General features: G+C 42.5%; 1 non-coding gene across 1 annotated transcript; it reads right to left on the reverse strand.

Moving 5' to 3' along the window:
• Nucleotides 1-9,479: 9,479 nt before the first annotated feature.
• Nucleotides 9,480-9,551, reverse strand: TRNAW-CCA. The gene has a single exon. It is a non-coding gene; the product is annotated as a tRNA-Trp (tRNA).
• Nucleotides 9,552-17,250: the final 7,699 nt, after the last annotated feature.

The following is a 17,250-nucleotide window of genomic DNA, read 5'->3' on the forward strand; positions in this document are numbered from 1 at the left end:
GCATATGATGTAGAATATTTAAAATAATAAATGTCTCTTTACTGTAGTCTTAGAACACAGTTCCAACAATGTAAAATGAAAATCTTCCCAAAATGGTTTTGTATGGATCTTAAGGATGGGGGTTAAAGTACTCTTTAGTTTTTAATCTTCCCAAAGTCTCTTTATGAAGAAGCTATTGCTGGCAATATTACTTTTGTGATAATTGCTGTAGTTCAATACTGCGGCATACAGGTATGAGTGTCCAGGTCATGTCCAAGTGTGAAGAGGTGTAGGTCTAGCAGACAATGCCAGGAATCGGCTGGATAAAAACTGGTAGTATCTCTACTGTTCTCTACCAGAGTTCCCTGCCACACTGTCACAATGAGTACTGTAGAAATGGTGAGATCTTTCTTTCAGATGAGATGGTGATTCTCTGTAGTTTTAGGACTAATTCACACTTCAGATTTGGACAGTGATTTCCTTCAATGACTGTAAGCCAAAACCAGGAGTGGAACCCACACAGACACCAGGTGTAATGGAAAGATTTGCACATGTTCTGTGTTTTTGCCCCCACCTGGTTTTGGCTCGCAATCACTGATAGAAATCACTGAAACGGAAGTGTGAACAAGACCTAAAGGGCCCTTTACCCAGGTTTAGAATCAGCCAGATAATCGCTAACAAACATTCATAGGAATGCTCGTTATCGATTATCTGGTGGTGTAAAGGTGCCGCCGATTACCTGATGAGCGAGCGAAGCTCTCGTTCATAGGGTAATCGCATCTTTCATGCAGTCACCTAAATTGTCCTTTTCCAGCTACGATTCTGTATTGGGGCGAGCGATGGCATGAGTGATGTCCTTAGCGATCACTTCTCCTCATATTGTGGAGAAGATTGCTGCATGTAAAACTATACCTATATGGTATCACCATAATCATACTGACCTGGAGAATGAAGAGCACAAGTCAGTTTTACCACATAGTGAACACAGTAAAAACAAAGCCCATGAAACCCATAATGTGACGGAATGTAGAATGTAGAATTATCTGCTTCCCAATACATTATATGCAATATTAAATGGTGGCATTAGAAAGTCCAACTTGTCCCGCAATAAACAAGCCCTCATACTGCTATGTACATGGAAAAATAAAAAGGTTATGGCTCCGGGAAGACAGAGAGCGAAAAAAAGAAAATACAAAATCAGAAAGTCGCTGTGTCAAAAGGAGTTAAAAGAGGGGAATAAACCAGTGTGTGGCAAATTGTAATTGGCTACTGGATATGATCATGGATGGACATTTGGTCCCCTTGCCATACATCATGTCAGATGAAATTTGGTTCTGTAGTGTCCCACTCCTGTGTGTATGGTCCACTCCAAATTGTTGTGTAATATGATGTTATTTTATACTATTTCTCTGTCTATGCTGCTAAATCCATATTTCAGGCTGGTTAACCTACACTACATACTTTTCACCTCTCTAACACACTACTTATATAGCACAGACATGGGAAGTGAAGAGGGGAGTAGAGAAAAGGAGTGGAGGAGTTAGGAAACAGGAGAGGAGACAGTCTTGTCTCTGTCCTCCTGGGCCTCGTCCAGGAGAACTAACTGGTTTTAACCATTGAGTCCAAAGATCAGGACTATAGGATCCTAAGCTGTAGAGTACCCTTCCGGGGTATCAAGTAGATTATGACTTTGAAGACCACAATCTTTTCCAATAATGAAGCAGATGTGTTTGCCTGCCACAAGGAACATCGCCCTTGGGTTGTTGGATCATTGAACTAAAGACTATATTGACAAAGGAAGGTAACTGTCATTTATCAGACTCCAGACTCCTTTACATCAGGTGGAGAGATTCTAAGCTTATGGCAGTTCCACCATAATTAAGGACAGAACGGCCATCTGTGAGAATACTCATTTACAGAGGATGTAAACTAATAGTGAAAGGTTGAGGGATCAGAGCAAGACCAGGAACCAAGCACAAGTAAGAACATCACCTTCACTCAAGTGGGCTGGAGGTAGCCTATGCACTTCACCATAAGTAGCCTGCTAATTTGTATTTTGAAGCTTTACTTTTTTTTTTGCCATCTGTATGAAAGACGAAGTAATGTTATTGGAAGCCTTACTACATCTGTCAAGTAAAGTTTCTGCCTGGTTCAACCACTGCCTCTCTCATAATTCCACTACTCCTCCTCATTGCACCTTACGCAAAAGCACCTTACCCCAATTACCAAGTTCCCTGCAACGGAGAGTGCCCCGGAGGATTTCGTGCTGTCTTCCCATCCACTACACTGCCGGCCCCAAGGGACAACTAAACCATGAGTACTACTATCCTCGGCACCTTATCACTAGTACGCTCATGTGCGCATCATCCATAGAGAGCCCCAGCATGCTGCATAAAATTGGCGTCACAATGAACGGGATAATTAAAAACGCCTCTGTTCCTTGAAATGAACTGTAGACCGTGTATTGACCAAATCCATTACCTAGTTGAGAGACTTTATATGTGCTGGAATACAAACGTCTTTATTAAGCTGCAGAATGGCTTAAATAACTTGAAAGTTGGTGCTTGATGCTGTGCAGGACCCCTACTGTCAAATTGCATCATTGAAAACAGGAAAATCACATATTTTTGTGTCAGTGATTGCTGTCAGTGAATGGACTTTTCTATGCATCGAAAATGGCCGCCTGAAGCTTCTTTATTAATTTGTGCTGCGCCATCACTGTGGAAGAAGTGGTGACACCCCCATCTAAAAGCAGGAAAATTGAACACCGCCCCTTGAAAGTGCGGGAAAATAATTCTGAATGCGCCACCATAGACTTTCCATTATGCCGCCTGGTGGTACCGCCCCCTTCCTAATACAAGTGAACCTAGGGGGCGGTCCTGAAAGAGGGATGAACGCCAGCCCTGCAGAGCAAGCGGAGGTGCTCGGCTGGGAGAGGGGGGGGGGGGAGAGATTGCAAACATGGCTGCTAACGTACCCGCAATGTCTGAAAACTACCCTGAACCAACCACTGCTAAAGCTGAAGTCATGCAGGGGCCACCGAAGGCCACCCCAGAAGCAGCGGGGGCAAGTCGTGGCTCACAACGCTCACAGTAGCCATCGGAGATCGCCCTGTTCCTGGCCAGGGAGCGTGATGATTTCTATGAGCTCATAGACAAGGCGTGGGAATCTTGATATGGCTCATATTACACGGCAGGTCGACCGCTGAGGTCCGCAGAGCCTGCCCAGACCCCAAGTGCACCGTCCGCCCCAGAACAATCAAAGGAGGGTAGGCGACGGTCTGGCAAGAGTCGGGAGGAGGCCACCATCCCTGTAGGGTCGGATCACCGGCGCGAGACATCCTCAGCGCCGTTGCAATACCTTTACACAACGGGATTTGCAAGTACAAACGTTGCATGGCAGCCCACAATTACTCCGCCCCCCTAAGCTCGCTGGCCAAAGCCCCAGAGACGGCATACTTAGAGGAGGTCCAGGTCAGCCTGTAAAGTGGACGCTGGTCAAGGGTATGTCCCCCAGCTACAGAAATTGTCTCTTCAGGGTCCTGATCAAGGGTCTACTAATCCAGCTGCAGAGAGGGACATCCCTGCTGCTGTCAAGAAAGCTACGGAGGTGCCAATATTACTGGAGGAGAAGACCTCCATCTTTGATAAGGTCCGGGAGCGGCTGGATCTGACCCCTATATCGACCCGACGCCGGCTGGAAGCCATGCCAGAGTGCTCATCTGCTGATGAGTGGAACTCGGGAAGCCCACTCTCCACCGACGTGCATCATCCCCGGATCCTTATTTGTAAGTAGGCCGGAATGGCCACATCTAAAGATAAAAAATATATATTTTTGCCCCACATAGAACTTGTGCTTGTTGCACCCCCTAGTGGCAGTTACTCAAGTCACTACCAAGACTACTGGGGCCCTTTAAATATATACTCAGGATTACCTGCTGGACTTGCAACAGAGCAAAGCCATAAAAATTTCCCATTTGCGCATTTTTGGCCCATTTCTCCTTTTTTAACCCCTTCTCAGGTTTACTGGGAATTTTGAAACAAAAATTACACAGTATTTTAAGCTATGTACCCAGAAGGACATTTTCTGTGCTTGTTTTATGCAATAGTCATGTTTACAACACCAGAACTTTTTGCACTTTAACCCTTTTATTCTATAAATATTTTACCTCAATGTTGAGTTGGACTTTGCACACTATGGACTTTTGCTATGGACTGTATTACTTGTTTTTATGCCTGCGCCCAGTTTTTTCACCATCAAGCAAAGAAAAGAGGACAACGCCCATCTTCCCTTTGCACCAAAGTATTTAACATGTGATATTTTGATAATGTCAATTTATATGCAACCTCTTTTATGCACTTGAATCTACTGGATTAACTTGAAAAATACTCTATCCATGTGTAATGCTGAACTTTGAAGTATATATGGGTGTGGCGCATGTTTTGGTGTTTTCCAGGTGACGGCGAGGAGATCCACAGCAACTAGCAAACCCGGAAAGTCGAGGCCGACTTTATTTAAATCAGTGGGAAATGTACTGTCCCACTCCTGTGTGTATGGTCCACTCCAAATTGTTGTGTAATATGATGTTATTTTATACTATTATATACTATCTCTGTCTATGCTGCTAAATCCATATTTCAGGCAGGTCATCTGCACAACATACTTTTTACCACTAAAGGTCTCTAACGCACTACTTATATAGTGCAGACGCAGGAAGTCAGGAAGTGAAGAGGGAAGTAGAGAATAGGAGTGGAGGAGTTAGGAGGCAGGAGAGCAGACAGTCTTGTATCTGTCCTCCTGGGCCTAGCCTAGGAGAACTAACTGGTTTTAACCATTGAGTCCAAAGATCAGGACTATAGGATCCTACGCTGTAGAGTACCCTTCCGGGGTATCAAGTGGATTATGACTTTGAAGACCACAATCTTTTCAAATAATGAAGCAGATGTGTTTGCCTGCCATGAGGGAGATCGCCCTTGGGTTGTTGGATCATTGAACTGAAGACTATATTGACAAAGGAGGGTAACTGTCATTTATCAGACTCCAGACTCCTTTACATCAGGTGGAGCGATTCTAAGCTTACTGCAGCTCCACCATAATTAAGGACAGAAAGGCCATCTGTGAGAATACTCATTTACAGAGGATCTAAACTAATAGTGTTAGGTTAAGGGATCAGAGCAAGACCAGGAACCAAGCACAAGTAAAAACAGCACCTTCACTCAAGTGGGCTGGAGGTAACCTATGCACTTCACCATAAGTAGCCTGCCAATTTGGATTTTGTAGCTTTACCTTTGTTTTGCCATCTGTATGAAAGACAAAGTGATGTTATTGGAAGCCTTACTACATCTGACAAGTAAAGTTTCTGCCTGGTTCAACCACTGCCTCTCTCATCATTCCACTTCTCCTCCTCATTGCACCTTACGGTGTTGTCGTCACGAACCAGGGGCCAAGCCTCAAAAGCACCTTATCCGAATTACCATTAAGGGCACCTCAACCAACATCTGGCTGGTGTTCCCTGCAACAGAGAGTGCCCCGGAGGATTTCGTGCTGTCTTCCCATCCACTGCACTGTCGGCCCCAAGGGACAACTAAATCGTGAGTATTACTATCCTCGGCACCTTATCACTAGTACGCTCACGCGCGCATCTTCCTTTGCAGAATAGTAGATAGAATACTAGTGTCACACAGAAAAATCACAGAGGCTATTTTATGGACAGTACATGGGTCCAATATTCTTTGATGAAAATGTGATCACCACTGTGTACATAGACATCAATTCTATGCACAGACAGGGGATACCTGGAGAATTTTAGCCTGGGGGGCAAGCACGCAACACTGCCCCATGTGTAGCAGCCCATCCTTAACCTGTTTGACTCCCATATGAAGGCAGTATAGATAAATGGGCTTTAAATCGTTAAAAGGCAGTGAACAAATGATGAATACATTTTTCTTTTAACACACACACACACACACACATATGTACGCATTTCTAGCACCACCTATCTCTTACATCCAGTGTGTCTCATCTGATGTAGTCCTCTATCCTCATCTTCTTCATTCGGACCAGACCGCCATGACAAATTATTTTAGCAGCATCTAATGCCCTCCATATTATGCCAAATAATTATACCCACAAGCTACCCCCCATATTAATAATGCTCCCTAGTAGAAATAAAGCCCACTATAGTGCCCCTAGCAGTAGCAAGGCCCCTCTATAAAGCACCCCTTTAGAGCCAAAAGTAGTCATAAGGCCAATCTATAAGGCACCCTTATATAGGCCACAGTAGTAATATAACTCAATATTTATAATGTACTCTGTAGTAGTCGCAGTATTTATAAATCCCCACTGCAGCCCCCTGTATTATAATGCCCCCTGTAGTGCCCATATGTATAAAGCCACTTGTATTAATATGTTCCCTGTAGTGCCCATATATATAATGCTCTCATCTCACCTGTAGTATAATGTCAACTGTGTATTGATAATATATATAATGGCCCCCTCTGTAGTATATAGAATGGCCCTCCTTTGTAGAATGCCCCCCTCTGTAGCATGGTCTACATTTGTAGAATGGCCCCATCGGTAGTACATAGAATGGCCTTCCTGTAGTATTGAGAATGCCCTCCTCTGTGGAATGGCCCCCATCTTTAGAATGACCCCCTTCTGTGGAATGGCCCCAACTGTAGTAAATATAATGCTATACCCCTCAGTACAGCAAAGTGTGCAAAGTTCATGCAGCATTCACAGTAGACTGTATGGTGAGCAAAAGGGTGTGTGACTTATTTGGGTGCTACACCCCAGGCACAGCCCGAATTGATACAGAAAATTGAAATTTATGTTCAGAATATGGACATTAAAACGTGTGGTGTTGCAGAAGGTGTTCCTGAAGATAAGGCAGGCACAACTTTGCATATACACCAGGTGCAAACCACCTCCAGCATCTCCTCTAGTGGGTAAGTACATAATTCTTCAATTGTCCATGGCGCTATCAGTGCTCCAAACACTGGTCATTTGCATAAATATAAGGCCTCTTGCACACGACCGTATGGCTTTTTCCGTATTTTGCGGTCCGCCAAAAAACGGATATGCAAAAATACGGATAACGTCCATGTGCCTTCTGTTTTTTGCGGAACGGAACAGCTGGCCCCTGATAGAACAGTACTATCATTGTCCGTTCTGCAGACAATAATAGGACATGTTATATCTTTGAACGAAACGGAAATACGGAAGGCATATGGAGTACCTTCCGTTTTTTTTTGCGGATCCATTGAAATTAATGGTTCCATATATGGTCCGTATACGGAATGCAAAAAACTGAACGTAAACGGGAAAAAAAACATTCATGTGCAAAAGGCCTAAGGCCTCTTGCACACGAATGTTTTTTTTTTTTTTTCCGTTTCCGCTCCCTTTTTTTGCGTTCTGTATATGGTCCGTATATGGAACCATTCATTTCAATGGGTCTGCCAATTTTTTTTTTTTATGTACTCCGTATTCATTCCGTTTCCGTATTTCTTTTTTTCCGTTCCGTGTAAAGATAGAACATGTCCTATTATTGTCCACATAACGGACAAGGATAGTACTGTTCTATCAGGGGCCAGCTGTTCTGTTCTGCAAAAAACGGAATGTACACTGATGTCATGTATCCGTTTTGTGCGGACCGCAAGATACTGAAAAAGCCATACGGTCGTGTGCAATAGGCCTAAAACAGACAATAAATCTTCAAACATTAACCCTAGAGACAAAAGAAAGGTATCATTTTAGTCATTATATAATCAAACAGGCAGTAGGCCTGGATAAGGGTCTATTCACACTTCCGTTGTTTCTTTCCAGATCTGTTCCGTTTTTTGCTGAACAGATCTGGACCAGATCTGGACCCATTCATTTTCAATGGGTCCTGAAAAAAAATCTGACATTGTGCTGTCCGTTTTTTTTTTTCAGGACCCATTGAAAATGAATGGGTCCAGATCTGTTCAGCAAAAAACGGAACAGATCAGGAAACAAACAACGGACGTGTGAATGGACCCTTAATAGAGTTGATCATGGTGAAGATGCTTTTTAAGTTAATGTAAAATTGTGGGGTTCTTATGCCTTGTCCTCAACAATTGCCTATGAAAAAAGTCAGATCTTTTGTTCATAGGCATCACAGAAAATAATCTGAAAGGGATATTCGCAGGTACCCTAACCTATTAGGAGAAATAGGGTCTTGTGACCTCTCATTCCCCAATCCAAGATGCCTGCTTTCCCCATAGAAGTCAATGGTGAGTGAGATGGTCTGTGACTGATGTGGGAAGAGCCATAAGGTGCAGTACTGACTTCTGTCGTGAAAGTGGCCAACGTGAAATGGAGAACAGAGGTCCTGGAACCCCCGATGTCCCAAGAGATGAGGGTGCAATGATCAAGAGTTTATGGCATATGCTATGGATCTGCTGTAAATGTTGAAGATGGGAATACTCTTTGGAGGACACACATCCATCCCACAATTTTACTGCAATGCCTTAAAACCATATCCTAGAAATAGTATCGAGATTTATGTTAGGTTAAATTTCTCAAGGATTTTTATAAAGATGACAAAAACAAAAGCAATAACCCTTTTAATAAGAGCAATTTCCCTGCAAGGGTTTCTGTGTCTGGGACCTCGGAGGAAAATTGATTGCACTGTATCTAGGGATTATTGCTCCCTTGCAGGGAATTTTTTGTGGTAAGGGTTATTCCTGTCCTGCAGGGAAGTTACTCCTGTCTAGGGATTATTGCTGCCTTGCAGAGATATTGCTTATGCATGATGAGCTATTGCTACCTTACATAGAATTTTCGGAGTGTGCGGGAATGTTGCTTCTTGCATATATCGCACATAAGCTACATACATCTGTATTTTTTTTCCAGAATGATAAATTATATTTACCTCTTAAGTTACCACAGTAATGTATAGTGTGGTTATGTATAGTTACATCCAAGGAAGTTAATAAGAATGACTGAGGGGAGAAGACAACCCTTCTGCTGTTGCTCCTTCAACATCAATATATACCATATATTTGAAAGAAGGGAGAAAAAAAAAAAGAAAAAAAATAGCAATGCCCTTAAAAAGTGACAAAGAAAGCAAGTGACCCCAATGTAATTCAAACATAAAGCCTATTGTCCTGAAGTCAGACGCCGTACTGTGAAACCGCACGATCTGCAGACCACTGCCTGTTCTAAGAAGCTACTAAGCAGCGTTCTAGTCCTGAAATGCCTCACTAAACACCCTGGTATATTCTCATTTAGAAGCACACAAAGACAGTGGGATATTTTCTATTTGCGCTTCAGCATCAGACACATACGGTATTCTGTTTGAAAAAAGAGGGCTGCGCAGCTCTAGTTAATCAAAGGAAAACTGCACGCGGGAAAGAAAGGAAGAAAGTGTTCAATAGAGACCAAGCACTCCTTGTCCATCTGATGGATATGAGAAATATGCATTAGTGCTATTGCTAACAAATAACTGTAACGTAGAAAGAAAATGAAAAATGATGCACTGACCCCGACGTGATTCGAACACGCAGCCTTCTGATCTGGAGTCAGACGCGCTACCGTTGCGCCACGAGGTCTGCAGAAGGCTGCTTGCTCTGTGATGCTACTAGGCACTATAATCCCTCTTAAAAGCCTCGCTAAACACCCTGGCGCATTCACAGCTGAATGTACACGTTTCCCTAACAGCAGGATTAAAGATTTGCAACGTGTAGGGCACCAGTCGACTTCACAGAATTTGTCAGTCACCACAGCCTGCAGGGATCAATGCTGGTGACCAAACACTCTGCTTCAGTAACATCCTTGTATAAGAACCCTATGCTGGATAAGATAAATATTTATTAGCTCTGTAGCTGACAAATTACCATGATGTAGTAAAAAGATAAAAACTGGATCCTAATGCAATTTGAATATGTTGCCTTCTGATCTAGAGTTAAATGCAGTACTGTTGCACCACAAGGTCTATCAGATGTACTATGCCAGTCTGACAGGCTGCATCCTTGGAGGATATTTTCCCTACTGTAACCCCCGCTCAACTCTACCCGCTGTACCCCTTCTGCAATCCTCTTCCCAGTACCTACATGCTTCTGTCAACCCTGCCCACAGCCAGCATACAGGACTCCACTCACCTGGAGATGTAGTAAAGTTTTATATATTTTCTGACCAAATCATAATACGGTCGTTATACAAATCATAATTAAGGTTGTTATCATGGGGGACTTCAACTTCCAGGATATAGACTGGGAAACTGAAACCTGTATATCTCATAAAGGTTCTTGGCAATAAACAGCTTTCCTAGCTGGTTCAGGATCTGACTAGAGGGATGGCCATACCGACTTAGTATTAAAGGGGTTTTCCGAGATTTAAATACTGATGACCTATCCTCAGGATAGGTCATCATTTCACTTTAATGGGGCTGAGCGTGATACCAAGCGCAGCTGCTATACATTGTATGACGCTGTGCTTCGTAAGCTGAGAGAAGGCTGTGGTGCTCACAAGAGCGCCTGTGTCTTCTCAAACAGCTGATCAGCAGGGGTCTCACGTCCTAAAGATAGGTCATCAGTATCAAAATCTTCAAAAATCCCTGTAACCAATAGACCTGACAGAAAAACAGATGTGCTGGTTGGGGGACACCTGGAAAATAGTGACCGTTCCTAAACTCCAATTGTGAGAGGTACATAACTTAAGAGAATACAAGGATAAGGAACAAGGAAAAAAACTGTGTGGATAAATAGAAATGTAAAGGAAGAAATAAACAAAAAGAATGAATTTAGATCACTAGGAAGGTAACGAGGAAGCAAGGACAAAAAAAGAAAAGACAAATAAAAGCAGCCAAGCTGGAGACAGAGAGATTCATTGCCAATAAGAGTAAAACTAACCCTAAAATGTTCTTCAATTATATAAAAGTTAAAGTATAAATCGGAAAGTGTTGGCCCTTTACAGAGTGATGAGGGAGGAGTTGTAGACAACAATGAGGAGAAAGCAAAGCTATTAAATTATTTTCTGCACTATATTCACTGAGGGAAAAAAAAATGTCAGGTGACATACAGAGTGTTAAAGTAAATGCCCCATTAAAAATGCCCTGTCTGACCCAAGAAGAAGTGCTGCGGCATCTTAAAAAGATCTGCAAAGAAAAAGGGGGTTAGTCAGCACATCCCAATGCGCAGGTGCACGCCTCCATGGCTAGAAACACAAAGAAAAAAAAAAACTCTGGCATCAGGAGTGGGCTAAGCATGCATGTTGGTACCTGCATTCCCTGAATTTAATGGAGGCCATTTTGGCACCAAAAATGATAAAAAGCAGAGAGGACCCAGCATGCATGTGGAACCTGCACTCTTTGAATTTTATGGTGTCCGTCATGGCACTTAACAGGTAGCATTTATTGTTAGAATCCCGTCTTATAGAGATCGCCTTGACGTGTGGCAGACGGGCCCAAATAATTTTGCACAAAATGTCGGGATCCCAAAATGTAATATGGAGGAATCCTCATGGGATTATAATTATCCCAGAGGTCTTACATAGGAGCTTTTGGCGGGAATTTGTGAGTGAATTTTCACCTTTGGTGAATCATCAATCGCAATATATAAGGATATCTCTCCTATTACATTATAAAAGAGAAGAAACCTAAAACCTCTCACTGATCACCTTCGCTCAAAACAAGTCCCCTACAGATGGACTTTTCCCTTCGGACTTACATTCAAATATTCTGGCAAACAGATAAAGATCACCTCCTATTCGGATCTAATGGAAGCGTTCTCCATCATGGACATCCCTCCATTGGACATTGTGGATTGGGACGCAGTATCCGATATAGCCACGCTTCCAATTCTACCCAAAATGTCCCCATGGGAGAAGTCAACCACTCCGAAAAGACAAAGATCGAAACATCGCAGCAGCAACCTGACTCCCAGAAGAATAACCGGGACCATTTACTAACCACTAATCACAAATTTTTTCCCTCTAGGGAACTAAGTATTGGTGAAAATACTCATACTCTGCCTTTACTTTTCCCCTACTCCACTATCCTCCCGCTTACCCCCTCCTTTATTACTCTTCTCTTGAAGTCTATTCTACTTACCCTCCTCTGTCCCAATTATGGCAAGATACCTACTTAGGGTAAAACGCACCGTACCCCCCTACGAAGAAGCTCTCAAGCTTCAAAATGTTAATTTGGTTGCTACCTGTTTTCTTACTGTTATTCTGCAGTATTGTTAATTGTCTTATGTATTTTCTATATTTTCTGAGTTTTGAAACACATGTGTATAACTCCGCATTCAGGGGACAGGATGTAAACCGGACGCTTTCTCTCCTGGAGGCTGCCACGATGCTCCACTATTCCAAAATCGGACACCCCTTCCACAGACTGGATTGCCATGAAAACGTATTTTCTCTGCTCATTATGACAGACCTTAAATTATGATTTAATGTAAAGGGGCTTAGATCCCCTTACAAAAAGATCACAAATCTTTTCCCTCTTATGGAAGGAAAAGTACTCCATAGTTTTTCTTCAAGAAACCCATTATAAACACGGGAAATACCCGGATCTATCATTTTCAAATTCCCAAACTGGTACCATTGCGGGGCTGATGGGGTGGCCTCCAGGGGAGTGAGTGTGGGATTCAGGTTCCTTTTCTGTACTCCATATCATGCCTAAGGGCAGATATATCATTTTAAAAGGCAGTATCATAAATAAGATGTACACCTTTGTAAATTTATATGCTCCCAATAATGATCAGATCACCTGGCTGATCTCCATTCTAAACTTGGTGGAATCTATGCAGGAGGGAACACTCATCTTAGCAGGCGACCTTAATATCGCCTTGCAACCATTAATTGACACCTCTTCCAAAAAAAATCCTCTTTCTCACAAGAAACCTTAAAAGACTATGGTAAGTTCCAGACTCTATGATTTGGGACTTGTGGATATATGGAGATGCCTCAATCCCTCCTGCATAGGTTACTCCTTTTAGTCAGCTCCAGGAAATTCTTATAGTAGGATTGATTACATTTTCACTCCCAAAGACCAAATACACCTCTGTACAGAGACGAGAATCGGAAATATCACGATCTCAGATCATGCCCCGATTTTTTGCAATCTACGTTCCCCATCAATACCTTGTAAGCCCCCAACTTGGAGATTGAACGAGTCCATACTGAGCAACGAAGACCATAAGAAACATTTCTCATCCCTCTTAGATGTATATTTTTCCATTAATAATACACCAGACATTTCCCCTCAAACCCGATGGGATGCTCACAAAGTGTTTATCAGGGGCCACTTTATTAGCAAATGCTCTTTTTAAAGAAACAATCTGATAATTATTAGACGATATTCACAACCTAGAATCCCCTCATAAAAGATCCCTAGCAGCCCAACATCTGTCTAAACTAACTGCCCTTAGAACAGAACTTAAAGGGAACCTGTCACCGGGATTTTGTGTATAGAGCTGAGGACATGGGTTGCTAGATGGCCGCTAGCACATCCGCAATACCCAGTCCCCATAGCTCTGTGTGCTTTAATTGTGTATAAAAACCGATTTGATACATATGCAAATTAACCTGAGATGAGTCCTGTTACTGACTCATCTCAGGGACAGGACTCATATCAGGTGTATTTGCATATGTATCAAATCGTTATTTTTACACAATAAAAGCACACAGAGCTATGGGGACTGGGTATTGTGGATGTGCTAGCGGCCATCTAGCAACCCATGTCCTCAGCTCTATACACAAAATCCCAGTGACAGGTTCCCTTTAAAAACCATTTAAATGCAAAATCAGCTAAATATTACTTATCCTCGCAACAAAAATATTTTGCTCATGGCAATAAAGCATCAAATTTCATGATGCAACGCATAAGACGTAAACGACTGGCGAGATATGTAACTTCCATCAAATCCCCTCTGGGCCATCAACTTTTTTTCATCCAAAGCCATCGCTGAACAATTCAGACTGTTCTACGGAGCCCTGAATAATCCTTCACAAAAGGAAAGACTTGAAAGTGAACTAGACAGGGGCCCTGCTATCACCACATTTTTGGGCTCTTTAAATCTCCCTACCTTGTCCAATACCCAACATGATGCCTTGGCCAAACCTTAAAAATGCTCTCAAGTCAACCCCCAAGGACAAGTGCCCTGGCCCTAATGGCTTCCCAACCACATATTATTCTTCTTTCCAAAATTTTCTGCTCCCTCACTTACTCTCCGTTTGCAACTTAGCATTAAAAGACCAGCCCTTGTCATCGGACATGACCAAAGCACTAATCACAATAATTCCCAAAGATGGAAAAGACCTAACATCTTGTGCTAATTACCGTCCCATATCTTTATTAAACATAGACTTGAAAATCCTTGCTAAAATGGTGGCCATTAGACTTCAATCCTTACTTCCTAACCTGATCCATTCTGACCAGGTAGGATTTGTAAAAGGTCGAAAAGGTAAAGATAACACTACCAAGATCCTGGATGCCCTTTTCTTTGCCTCATACAAAAAAAATTCCCCTAGTATTACTTGGCACCAATGCCGAAAAAGCATTTGACCGTATTGACTGGTCCTTCATCAAGCACACCCTCCATAAGTTCCACTTTCCTACTCCGTACATCCATGAAATATTTGCTATGTATGTGGATTCTTCTGCCTCAGTGTTAGTGAACAATCTCATCTCAGATAGATTTTCTATTAACAATGGAATGCGTCAGGGTTGCCCACTTTCCCCCTTACTATTTGTCCTTGTAATGGAAACTATATTACAAGCCTTGAGGCAAGAAGAGGGCATAATTGGGCTTAAAATTGGAGTACAGGAATTCAAGTTAGCAGCCTTTGCTGGCGACCTTCTAATTCTTACCACCAATCCTACCAAATCAATACCATTAATAACCTCCCTCCTACAAAAATTGGGTTCCCTTTCTAACTTCAAAATAAACCCACAAAAGTCCCAGATTTTACACTTAGGCCATCCCACCAAACTTATAAAAGATCTTCAAAGAGATTCCCCTTTCAATTGGTCATCGCGTCATTTAACTTATCTAGGTATCAAACTTACATCTCATCTACCGGATCTATTCCATCTTAACTACACCCCCCTTTTGGCGGCCATTGTTGCTCAGTTGGACTCCCTGGATCTTCCTTACCTTTCATGGTTCGGTAGGAAAAATATGCTCATGTCCCTGGTAATTCCCAGACTCGCATATCTCCTTCAAGTCCTCCCTATAGCCATTCCGAGATCTTTCTTTAGATCTTTAAACGTATGCATCCGCAAGTTTATTTGGCAGAAAAAGAGACCTAGACTCTCTTTATCAACCTTCACTAAACCCACACATCTAGGTGGCATAGGCCTACCGGACCCCGAACTATATATGAAAGCTATCCACCTAAGTAGGATGGTAGATTGGCTCAGACCTTCTAACCACAAACAATGGCTTTCAATAGAGTCTGCGTTTCTTCCCAACTCCTTTAGGGCTCTTTTGTTGGCGGACAGACCACCCCACACTAGCTCTTCTATTCCAAACCCTATTATTCGCTCCACCTTAAAAGTGTGGGGGTGGTTCTCCTCCAATCATCGAGCTTTGACCCTACCCTCACCCCTCCTTCAAATCAGAGACATCATATCTCTGGCTCCCAAGGAAATAAGGGATTCATGTCCCTCAGGAATCAAAAACTCTCAGCTCTTAATAACTGATCCAATAGACACTGATGGGTGCGTCCCACCAGAATTCTCGCTAAGTTATTTAATATTTCTAACCCTCAGATTTTGCTCCTTAACTTTCTCAAAAAAGAGATTGCTTTCTGGAATTAAAAACTGAGCACTGGATCTCCCCAACAGTGGTTTGAGAAACTTATATCGAATACTAAATACCCCCCCAAATTGATCTCCACTTTATATAAAAAACTAAACCTCCCCTCTGTGGATGCCAAACCTGCAATAGGTTTATGGGAGAAAGATCTTGGAAGACAATTCTCTCGACAAGAAATTATTTAACTTTTTACCATTCCTCACAAACTTTCACGTTGTGTCCGGGTGCAAGAAAACGGATACAAAGTGCTGTCTAGATGGTATAGAACTCCAGATAAAATTAGCTCTTTTCTATCCCAGCATTTCGGACCAATGCTGGAGATGTGGAAAAAGTAGAGGTACATTTCTCCATATTTGGTGGAGCTGTCCATTAATACTTACCTGGTGGGCAAACATCTTCCACATAAGTAATAAATATATGTATATCTAAATTTCCCTGTACACCGGAGATTGCTCTCTTATCATTTGGCATCCGCGGAGGAGACCCCCATAAAGCTCTTCTTTTCTCCTATATGATATCCGCAGCTCGCATCCTGATTCCCACTATGTGGCGTTCAATAGAGACCCCCACTATAGAACAATGGACCAACAAAGTGGATCAATTTTATAGACTAGAGGAGCTTTCCCACTGGGAGCTTAAAACTAGGAGCACCTTCATTCATATCTGGTCTCTCTAATAAAATTATATACATATGCTCTACATCCTATTGTGCCTACTCTTATGCTTTTCTTACCAAACTTTTACACATGTTTCTGTACAAGTTGTCTATGCAATGTAACTGTGATATACTTGCTACCTGTTTTATTTCTTTCAACATTGCATACTTGAATCTTTCATATCAAGAAATAAGATATATTATCAACGTAAATAACATTACTCTTAGGCCCCATGCACACGGCCGTGTTTCACGGCCGTGTGCGGGCCGTGGAACCGCGGCCTGGATCCCTCCTGAGAGCAGGAGCGTACGGCGTCACTGGTTGCTATGACGCCGTGCGCTCCCTGCTGCCGGCACAGTACAGTAATACACTGGTATAGATCATACCAGTGTATTACTGTATTGCGGCGGCAGCAGGGAGCGCACGGCGTCATAGCAACCAGTGACGCCGTGCGCTCCTGCTCTCAGGAGGGATCCAGGCCGCGGTTCCACGGCCCGCACACGGCCGTGAAACACGGCCGTGAAACACGGCCGTGTGCATTCGGCTTAATCTTAAAAACAATTAAAATTGTTTATAAAAAATAAAAATGATATTGTGTAAAACTTACATAAATAAAGAAAAAGTATACATATTAGGTATCGCCGCGTCCGTATCGACTGGCTCTATAAAAATATCCCATGACCTAACCCCTCAGATGAACACCGTAAAATAATTAAAATAAAAACTGTGCTAAATAAACCATTTTTTGTCACCTTACATCACAAAAAGGCTTTAGAACATATAACTGCACCGCTGAACGGCAAATATATTTAATTTTTGCCACTGGTACA

This window comes from Bufo gargarizans, chromosome 3 (genome assembly GCF_014858855.1).
Source record: "Bufo gargarizans isolate SCDJY-AF-19 chromosome 3, ASM1485885v1, whole genome shotgun sequence".
In the NCBI taxonomy this organism is placed as follows: domain Eukaryota; kingdom Metazoa; phylum Chordata; class Amphibia; order Anura; family Bufonidae; genus Bufo; species Bufo gargarizans.